We start from the raw sequence: 11,381 nt of genomic DNA on the forward strand, positions 1-11,381 counted from the left end.
TTGGGGTACTCTGCAGATGGTCTTGGTGGCTTTCGACAGGAACAGAGGGAGGTGGACTCTCTGAGTTCTGCTGGAGAGGAAGGATGTGATCCACTCCAGGGCCTTCTGGCCAATTCCAGCATCGTAGAGGGGTGTGCGAAGTGTGTGGTGACAGATGGTGTCGAAGGCTGCTGAAAGGTCAAGGAGGATGAGGGCCACAGTTTCACCTTTGTCGAGCAAGATCCTGATGTCATCGGTAGCGGCGCTTAGAGCGGTCTCGGTGCTGTGGTTCTTGCGGAAGCCGGAATTGGGGGATGTCGAGCAGGCTGTGGTCAACCAGGAAGCGTGATAGCTGGCTGTTGACTATCTTCTCGATTAACTTTGCTGGGAAGGGGAGTAGGGAGATGGTTCGATAATTCTTGAGATCTTCGGAGTCTGCCTTGGGGTTTTTGAGCAGGGCGTTAACTTCGGCGTGTTTGCAGCTCTCCGGGAAGGTGACGGTCTCGAAGGAGCTGTTGATGATGGTATGGAGCTGGGGAGCGATGATTTCGCTGCTTTATTGAAGACATGGTGAGGGCAGAGGTCGGCGGTAGATCCGGAGTGGATGGTGTTCATGGTCTTGGTGGGGTCCTCGTCGTTGGTGTGGGTCCAGTTACTCAGGAGGTTGGTGTGGTTGGGTGCGTTGGGGTTGGCGTAGGCAGCGGTGGTCGTGGGGATCAGGGAGGCGAAGCTGGCATGGATGTCTGTGATATTGTGGTGAAAAAAGGTGGTGAGGGAGTCGCAGAGGTCTTGCGAGTGGGGGGTCAGGGGGCAGGATTTGGGGTTGGTGAGTTCTTTGATGATGCTGAAGAGCTCCCTGCTGTTGTGTGCATTGTTGTCGATTTGTTCTGTGTAGAATGATCTTTTGGTGGTCCGGATGAGCTGTTGATGCTTGGGGATGGCGGTCTTGAGGGCGGCATGGTTGCTCTCTGTTTGTTCTTGGCACCAGATCTTCTTGGTTTTCTGGCACTCCAGCTTGGAGGCCTGAAGGTTGGCGGTAAACCAGGGTGCTTTCTTTCTGGTGCGGGTGTTGGTAGATTTCCTAAGTGGAGCGAGGGTGTTGGTGCAGTCGTCTAGCCATTGTTTAAGGTGAAGGGCGGTGGTATTGAGGTCGCTGGTGTTAGGTGGTGGGGCGTGAGCGTGAGCGAGGATGGAGATGAGTTGGTCTTTTGAGATCTTGTTCCAGCTGCGGTGAGGGGTCCGTTGCTGGTAGTGGTAAGTGGTGGGTTTCTGGAAGGAGAAGTGGATGCAACGGTGGTCGGTCCAGTGGAGTTCGGTGGTATGGGTGAAGATGATGTGGCTGCTGATGGAGAAGATGGGGTCCAGTGTGTGGCTGGCTGAGTGGGTAGGTGTTGTGATGAGTTGTTTGAGTCTGAGTTTGGCGATGTTGTCGAGCAGGGCTGAGGAGTTGCTGTCGTCGGTGTTCTCCAGGTGAAAATTCAGGTAGCTGAGGAGCATGTAGTCCATGGAGGCGAGGGCGTCGGAGGTGATTGTGTCAGCGATGGCATCGTAGAATTGTGAACGAGGTCTGGGGGTCTGTAGACAAGGGTTCCTCTCAGGGTGGTATTGGCATTGACGTAGATCTGGCGGCATCAATGTTGTCCTGGGTGTTGGTTGAGATCCTGATGGAGCTCCTGTGGACTATGGCGATTCCTCCTCTCGGTTTGTTGGTGCGGTCTCTTCGGGTGATTTTGTAGCCTTCAGGGATGGCTATGGCGATGTCGGGTTCCGAGGAGGGGTTCATCCAGGTTTCTCTGAGGAAGGCGATGTCTTGGGAGGTTGAGGTGAGCAGGTCCCAGAGTTCGACAGGGTGCTTGTGGATGGAGCGGGTGAGGTGGTTGTTATGGGTGGAGTTTTTGTGGTGCTTGGTGGCTTGGGTGCAGGTGAAGTTGCACATCCGGCAGGAGAAAGGTCCATGGATGAGCCTCTGGGAGGTCTGGACGCAGCCATTGGGGCGGCCAGAGCTGCGTGCGTGGAGTTCTTTGGCAGTGTAATGCCTTCTGGTGCCGTCTGGTGCCGTGGGAGGCACGTGAGACAGGGGGACTGGCGCTAGGCGCGGTCCAGGTGCGAAGGGGCGCAGACGGGCTTGCTTATGGTGTGCCTCTGGGCGCCAGCGGTGCTCCTGCTGCATGCAGCCGCCATTAACAAGGGGAGGTGGGAGGGAGGAGCAGCTGGGAGGTGGGAGGCGGGGAGCGGTGGGCAAATGGGGGCACGAGGGGGCGGGCCACAGTGGATGCAGCGGCGGGAACGGGGAGAGTGGGAAGAGCCTAAAACAGTAAAATCAGTGAAAATGGGCAAAAATACGAGGAAAGGCAAAAAGACGAGGAAAGTCACAAAACGGAGTCCAAGGACAGAAAAAGCACAAAAAACAGCTTATGCTTAGTTTGGATGTGTTCCCAGTTGGGGCAGGCCCCCTGCATTGGGTCTGTTCTACCCTTTTCTTGTAGCTCTGTCCCCCTCGAAACACTTCCTTCCACCCACACATGCAGCCCACCGAGCTTCTCTAATTGCGGCTACTGAGCCCACCTCATTCACTGCCCTTGGGTTACTCCACCCAACTGTGATCATTCCATTTCCATATCCTAACACACTCCTCAACATCCATGGCATGTCCTAGATCTTAGAATCCTCACCTTAAATGTTCGAGGAATACATACTACTCGAAAGAGATACACCATATGGATTCGTCCTGGTGTTCAGTTCCAGAAACTGGGATTCACTATTGACAAAGAACGCAATTACATCCTCCTAGAGGGCCATCTCTATGAACAGCCTCTCCTAATAGGCAGCATTTACACACCTAATACTGACTAAGCCCCCTTTTGGAACTCATTCTCCACAGTACTCGCCCATAAGACCCATCTCCCTTGGATCTTAGGAGGCAAATACAATTGCGTGCTTGACCTCGCACTAGATAGATCACATTCCCCTCTACCACACTCCCTCCCCCACAGACACAGGAGAATTAATTCTGCATGTGGACACAACATTGGGTGACTGCAGATGTATGGCATGCATTGAATCTGGAAACTCAATTATATTCCTTCTACTCTGCATCACACAGCCTCCACGTTTGACTAGACAGATTCCTCTGCTCCCCCATGTTCATACCCCAACTCCAACACTCTGACTACCTAGGGCGCTTCATCTCAGACCCTTTGCGCACATACTAGACATTCATTGGGTAACACCTCCCCCACTGGTCTCCATGTGGCGTCAGCCCAAGGACAGCCTTGAAGACACAGTATTCCAGCAGGAACAAAGAGACCACATTAAACAGTACTTCACCAAAAACTCAGGCACTGCCTCCACCAAGGCACTTGAATGGGGTGCATTTAAGGCTGTCACCAGGGAAGAGTGCATACAAAAAATTGCCTATAGCACTCTGGAGAAAGACATAGAGATGGCCGAGCAACAGCTGGGCGACCTCAGCAGGGTGTAACGCCGTGCCTTGACGTGGCATCTCTCTCTGTCTCCGCGGCAGGAACGCACTGCCGATATTCGGAGCGCCGTTCCCTGCGTTTCTTGGTTTCTGTGGTAGCGCGTCCTGGCAAGCGTGAATTACGCTCCCGGTCGCGTTACCCTTACCTGTAGACATTTTTCTTCGTTCCTGTTGGTGGTGGTTTTTCTCTGTCCTTTTTCCTTCTTGCCTTTGTCGTCCACCTTTTTTCATGTCCATGTTGTGTCCATCTTGTCTTCTTCCTGTTTGTATGTCCCAGCATGCTCTCTTTTCTTATATACTGCTTTCTTTTTCCTATTCTTGTCTATGGGCTTTTCCCAATTCAAGATGGTGTCCTTTTCCTTTCCTGTGATGTCACTTCCCCTTTTTCAGTATATAAGCCATTCAGTCTTGCTCTACCTTGCGTTGCAAACACTTCCCTTTGGTCGTGCTCTTCGCTCCTTTTCTTCGTTCCTGCTTTTTTGCCTTGGAGTATTTTTGCCTAGTTTTTGTTCCTGTTGTCAAGTCCTGTTTTTTCTTCTTCTTTTTTAGGAGTTCCTGTTTGAGGTTTTTCCCCAGTTCTTGGAGTTTTTTCCTCTGGGACTCCTTCTGGAGGGCACGGTCTGCTTTGGTGTTTCCTGTCAAGCAGCACCATGGCTACTAGAAAGGGTCGCCCCTATCTGGGATTATCCAGAACCTGTAGAAGACCGGATGTGTCCTCCAACCCTGTATCCAGAGGTGAGAAGTCAAGTGAAGTTCGTGACACAGGGAGGCAGATGTCCACCCAGAACACACACCCTGACTAGCAGAGGCAAAGACCGCACATGCACCGCTCTTAGAAGATATGAGATGCTACAATTTTAAGGCATATGACACTAGGGAACACAGAGATGGTGACAAGGCTTGGCTTATACGGCAGGACTCTGCAGCCCCTACAATTATCAAAGTAGTGGATCCTAGGGGTAACACAATATGCACCCAAGTAGATATCTTAAGGACTTTCAAGGACTACTATTCAATATATTCAGCACCAATCATCCCCCTGCCAGTATCTCCTGAGGCACTTTTTACACATGTTTCCCTTTCACCTATCCTCATATACACTAGGATCTCTCTTTCTAAGCAGACCTCTCCATCACAGATGTAAAGGAAGCAAATTGAGACCTCACCCACAACAAAACGATGGGCCTGGATGGTCTGTTCATAAAATACTATAGCACATTCTCGTTTTTGCTCGTACCCTGTCTCGTAGAACTCTACACAGGAGCACTGCGCATAGGTGAAGTCCCCAAAATGCTATGCAAATCCCTACTGGTCTCCATTCCTAAACCAGACAGGAGCCCAACTGATGTGGCTTCATACAGGACCATGGCCATCCAAGGCACAGACTATAACATTTTAGGCAAAATCCTCACTGACAGATATACACAGATTCTCTTAGTCTCATCCACTCAGACCAAAATGTCTTTGTGCCAGGGTGTATCACGTCACAGAACATTTGCCGTCTCTTTTATATACAAGATCAGGGTACAGGGCCTCCACCCTAATTCCGCTTGTCTAATACTGAACCTAGAAAAGGCCTTTGATACACTGGCATGGCCATAGCTATTCAAGTTTCTCACTGGTATGGGCATCGGCCATAGGCATACACCAGATTACTGTATACCAATACAACCTCATGAGTCTGGTTGTCCCACCTTGTCTTGTTCCCCTTCCCCGTGGGCTGAGGCACAAGTCTGGGGCGCCCACTCTCTCCCCTGCAATTTGCCTTATGCATGGAGCCTCCCACCATCTGACTGTGGGCGGAGGATCGAGAATGGGGCATTCTGCTAGCAGGAGGATTTCACACAGTGCAGTGCAGACCTCACCCTAATCCATCACACCCTTACACACTTTGCCTTTGCCACTGGACTCTGGGTGAACTAGTCAAAATTGGCAGTTTACCTGTTGTGTCCCAGACTGCAACCCTACAATGTGAGCTTAAGCAATACTCACCTTCACTGGTGCCCCCAAGCAGTTGTATGGGATATGTCTATATCACTCCCTTATTGACCTCTTTGACAGCAACTACCGTGGGGTACTAAGTGGGATTATGTCCCAAATGCACTTCAGGCAGACCAGTTCACTGGCATTAATTAGTAAAAATAGTCATGGCCAAAATGATCATTCTACCTCATCTACTCTATTATATCATACATCTTCCACCTATACTACTGTGCTCCTTCTTTTCAGAACTAGAAACTCCCCTAATCACACTCACTTGTCCTGTTCTCCAAAACTACTAGTGCACTGGCCACACAGCGCTGCAAACTGTTACAGAGCTCACAGATCTTGCCACGTGGGACTCTAGCTCTTTTAGGTAAATGAAACAATGGGAACCCTGATGTTACACTGGCACTCCCCTGCAGCTCCCCCGGTATCTGCCAAGTCAGTGTGCAGTACACAAGTAGGGCACAGCAGAGGAGAATGCACTTCGATACGAGGAGGTACGTCACCTACACAGATGCCCGATTTTCCCCCAAAGGACCCATCTACATTGCATTTCCAACAAGTAGTGACCACCACCGCTCCCGTTCCATAATTTAGAGAACGTCATGCTCCGCTCTGCTTCATCCTCACACTTTACAGCTGGAAAGAACAGAGCAGCACATTGTACCTCAACCAGCTGCCTCTTCATCCACTTTACCCGTCTGGCGTTCATCCTTTGCTACTCATGCATACATGGCAGCTCGCTCCTCACCACCCCCGGTTCCAGCTCCTTTCTTACCCAGTTATACACCTGTTGTTGCTTCAGGAAGTGAAACACCAACTCACTACCCAATACCCCTTGTAAATCCTGCAGAACCCAGTAGAGAGACACTGTTATCCCTCCTGAAAATATCTAACTTGAAACAGCATGTGTGATCTGATATTGGTGACATTGTACTCTGCATATTCTCTTCCCATGCTTGAAGTCTGTATTTAAAACTTCAAGTGTCCCATTTCTTGAGACACCTGTGACTATATCATGAGCAACATGCATGTTTATGATAATTGATGTGCACACCCTCATCTGTACATTTACAGCCACATTTATGTTAATAATATATTAAAGAATCAATGTGTACACACTGCTGCTCTTTGATTAGTACAGATGTGCATAATACATTTTTCAACAGTTAATATTTTAACCTAACTTTGAAAATGGCTGTCAGACCACAATCAAGGAGTCAAATGGCAGAGAAGTACTTTGAAGATCACATCAACACAGAATACTGCTTAGATTATTTGGATGAAACGAGGGTTCAGTACTCCGGACAACAGGTTCATCCTAGGTGCCTCAACACCTATAGTGTACAAATGGCCACTTTTATGGAGCTCACCTGGGTGTGGGATACAGGTAGGAGAATGCAGGGGTAAGCATTAAAACCACGGTGTGAGTTTTCTATGCAATTACTATGCAGTGTTATCCAATAGCTGTCATGATCGTTTAAACTTAGTCTGACTCACTAGAATATTTGGAGGTGAATCATTGAGTTTAGCAGGATGAACATGGTCAAATAGCAAGTTGTTTGGGAATTTGTGTTAAAGAAATTGAAGTTAAGTTGATATCTTGAACGATTTTTCCTTAGAAGCAGTCACCACTGAAGTAGGGGCCGTCCCAATCAGGGGGGCCCCACTTATGGTGGCAGCGCGGGACCGGAGAACGTGGGGTTCAGGGAGCGGCAGGCTCCCCGGCCCCCACCCTGCAACAAAGCTACAGAGGTTTGGCTGAAATGGTGTGCGGCCCCGAAGACACTGTTTGTGCTTCCGGGGTCACGTACAACAATGATGTCATGGGGCGGCCTTAATTAGGAGCCCATGGTCAGTGAGCGCGTCTCTTACTCACGCTCGCTGACCGGACCAGAAGGCCCAGCAACCATGAGAAGAATTACCCACCCGCCTCCCCCGTTGTTGGGCATGAGTCTCTACTGAATTAGTTTCTCTTACAGTTACATTTGAATGCTCTGAATGTTCAATTGTGGTCTAAGTGCTAATGATTTGTTTTTTCTCAGGTGACTCAATTCAGGGTGGAATTGGACAATTATAGTTTGTTGGTTTGTCACATTTTAGATGTGATGGTTGGTTGGGTGAGATCATGACTGGGAATATAAACTCAGACATTTTTATTACAAAAAATGGATGACAAGCTAATTCCGAGGGGTGCTAGCTGGGAAGTGCCGACGACATACAGGTGTGCGGGGGGATTGCGAGCAGTCACTGTCATCTGTAGGGCAACCCCCTAGGGTTGGTCCCAAGATACATGGGCGAAGCCCACACAAGATACCTGACTCGAAATGGAGAGAACACTGCTGGGGCATCAGATTGAAATTAAACAGGCACCTCAGGGGGAAGGGGAGGAGGGGCACCTCAGCCGGATGAACGCACGTTGCCACTGCTGCATGAGGGGGCTCCATGCCCATTGCTGTATCGTGGGGAGTGCAAAGCCACAGTCTCTCAAGTATTTCCAGTGGTTGGTTTGCCCACTGCTGTATCCTGGGGAGTGCAAAGCCACAGTCTCTCAAGTCTTTCCAGTGGGTGGTTTGCCCACTGCTTTATCCTGGAGAGTGCAAAGCCATAGTCTCTCGAGTCTTTCCAGTGGGTGGTTTGTCCACTGCTGTATCCTGGGGAGTGCAAAGCCACAGTCTCTCAAGTCTTTCCAGTGGTTGGTTTGCCCACTGCTGTATCCTGGGGAGTGCAAAGCCACAGTCTCTGAAGTCTTTCCAGTGGGTGGTTTGCCCACTGCTGAATCCTGGGGAGTGCAAAGCCACAGTCTCTCAAGTCTTTCCAGTGGGTGGTTTGCCCACTTCAGTATCCTGGGGAGTGCAAAGACACAGTCTCTCAAGTCTTTCCAGTGGGTGGTTTGCCCACTGCTTTATCCTAGGGAGTGAATAGTCACAGTCTCTCAAGTGGATGACAGTCTCCACTGGTTCTGGAGGGAGCTTTGTGCCCAAAGTGCTTCATCCTGCCAAGGACAGAGGTAGTGGATGTGATTCTCCACTGGTTCTGGAGGGGGCTTGGTGCCCAGAGTGCTTTATCCTGCCAAGGACAGAGGTAGTGGATGTGATTCCCAGAGTGCTTCATCCTGCCAAGGACAGAGGTAGTGGATGTGATTCTCCACTGGTTCTGGAGGTGGCTTTGTGCCCAGAGTGCTTCATCCTGCCAAGGACAGAGGTAGTGGATGTGATTCTCCACTGGTTATGGAGGGGGCTTGGTGCCCAGAGTGCTTCATTCTGCCAAGGACAGAGGTAGTGGATGTGATTCTCCACTGGTTCTGGAGGGGGCTTGGTGCCCAGAGTGCTCCACATGCAGTGTGGCTGGTCCCATTACTCCACATGGGTCTGTGTGCCACGAGATTGCCTAGGAACAGGTAGCATGATACGCCATGGAGGCAGAGACATACCCCACCCTGCTGTGGCTTCACCTTCCACCTGCAGGTGCAAACAGTGATGAGAGTCATGCCTCATGGAAGCTGGGCAGGGTCCAGGAAGTCTCCTCCAGCCTCGGACGGCTGTGGTGCCACTGTCCGAGCACGTCGCGGGACTGGTGGCGGTGCTTGCGGTGGTGTCTGTGGCTGAGGTGCTGGCGGTGGTGCATGTGTCAGCATCTGTTGAGGGACACAGCAGGACATCCCCTGCAGCCTTGGATGGCTGCCCACTGGGGAAGATGCTGGGGATTGTTGCTGAGGCTGCAGACATGCAGTTGGCGGTGCAGGTGGCTGTGCAGGTGGCGGTGCTGGTGATGGTGCTGGTGGCGGTGCAGGTGGCGGTTCTGGTGGCGGTGCAGGTGGCAGTGTTTGCTGCCGTACAGGTTGGTGTAGTGGTTGACAGAAGGGGTGACTGTAGTCCCTCAGTCGGAGCCACTGTGCCCTGTCCTGACCTGCTCTTCGGCTTGTGTCCCTTCCCCACCTTTGATGGTGCCGCAGGTGTCTTGCCACTGTCCCCTTTTGTTTTGGAGGAGCCCTTGGTGGCTGGTAGGTGCGGCTTCTCCCTCTGGGTTGTGGGCACCTTCTTCACCTTGGCAGGTGGCGGAATGTCTTTGGCCTCGCTATGTGGCACACTGGCAGACCTGATAGGTGGCGCACTCGATGACCCCGCAGATGCTGGCACCACTGTGCCTGGGGATTTGGTGGCTGAGGTGCTGGGCTGGGACGTGGAAAGCCTGGCCCTTGGAGATGGACGGGGGGGAGGTGTAGGGAAGAGGTCAATGTGAGCCAGGAAAAGCTTCTTAGACACACTGGGACGGGAAGATGGAGGGGGTTTGGAGTGGAGGAAGAGGTAGTGGTTGAAGGAGGTGTACGTTTGCTGAATTTGGGTGAAGGTGCATGGGCCGGAGGCTGTTGTGAGGTGGATGGCTGTTGGGTGGGTGTGTGCCTGCGTTTGTGTACTTTTGGAAGGAGGGCACACAGAAATACTGGGAGAGGACACTGGGGATGTGTGAATGGCAGTGGGGGTGGTGATTGCACCTGAGCGGTGTGTGGTGATGGGCGTGCTGGTGATGAAGGTAGTGGCTGAGGATGTAGTGCATGTAGGTGTGAGTGGAGACGAGACAGGGAGGGAGGAGGAGGACGTGGAGGAGGGGGACACAGTGGAGGCAGTGGATGTTGCTGTGTCTGTATGGGGATGGTGCTTGTGTGAGTGCTTGTGGGATGTGTGGTACTTATGTTTTCCGTGTCCACTCTAGTGTGTTGATGAGTATGCATGCTGGTCTGATGGTGTGCTTGGGATAGGCTGAGGTACAGGGTATGGGTTGGGGTAGAGGCACTTGGAGGGGGGAGGCTGGACACAGGGATAATGGCTGCCATCAGTGCTGAGGCCAGAGCCTGAAATGCTCTCTGCTGGGCTGCCTGCCCAGAATAAATGCCCTCCAGGTATACATTTGTTTGTTGAAAATGCCTCTTAACACCCTGGATGGCATTCAAAATGGTTCATTGCCCAACAGTGAGGGATCTCAGGAGGTCAATAGCCTCCTCACTGAGAGCAGCAGGGCTGACTGGGGCAGTGGCTGAGGTGCCTGGGGCGAAGGAGATGCCCACCCTCCTGGGTGAGCGGGCACGGGACACACGGTGAGGGGCTGCTGGGAGGGCGGTGCTGGTAGGGGGGGTGGCGGCTGTACCTGTTGATGCGGTGGGCACAGAGGTGCCTGCCACCTCAAGGGAGCTCCCATCAGAGAAGGAGTCACTGTCGCTGGTGTATGCTCCTGTCCCCGTCGTGGAGCTCCCCTCGCCCTCCGTCCCTCTGGTGGCTTCAGACTCTATTGCTTCACCCTCCAGGGCCATGTGGGCTGCAGCTCCCTCCTGCTCCGGTGCCAATGCTCCTCCACCAGATGATGCTAATGCATGCAAGAACAGGGAGACAAAACAAAAGGGGGGGGGGAGACAGAAGCAACACATATTCAGTGCATGCAACACCACTACAGTTGGCGGACACAACACACAGGGAGCAGCCCTATGCACTAAGACATGCACTAACAGTTCCTAGCAAATTCACATGCCCATAGGGGACGAGGCCTAAGCGCAATTGCTGCACACGTGGAAGTCACAGGAGCCTGACTAGGTGAAGATGGCTATTACCAGTAGTGGGATTGGGGTACCACAGAGCCTGCCTAATAAGGGACCTAGCCTACCAAGTTCGCCCTGGCCTAGGAGAACCCACAGCCCACTTCGACCACCCAGACACCTCATAAAGCAAGCAGGGTCAGCTGAATGAGAGTGTACTCACCCCCTTGTGGCTGCTGTGATGCCCTCAAGCGCCCATTCAACTCCGGATAGGCCACCGCCAGGATCCGGTACATCAGGGGGGTCATGGTGCGAGGGGCACCCCTTCCATGTTGGGAGGCCATCCCCAGCTGGGCCTCCGCCATCTTCATGTCCAGTGGCGCAGGTCCTCCCATCTTTTCCGGCAGT

This window comes from Pleurodeles waltl, chromosome 6, assembly GCF_031143425.1.
Source record: "Pleurodeles waltl isolate 20211129_DDA chromosome 6, aPleWal1.hap1.20221129, whole genome shotgun sequence".
Classification (NCBI taxonomy): domain Eukaryota; kingdom Metazoa; phylum Chordata; class Amphibia; order Caudata; family Salamandridae; genus Pleurodeles; species Pleurodeles waltl.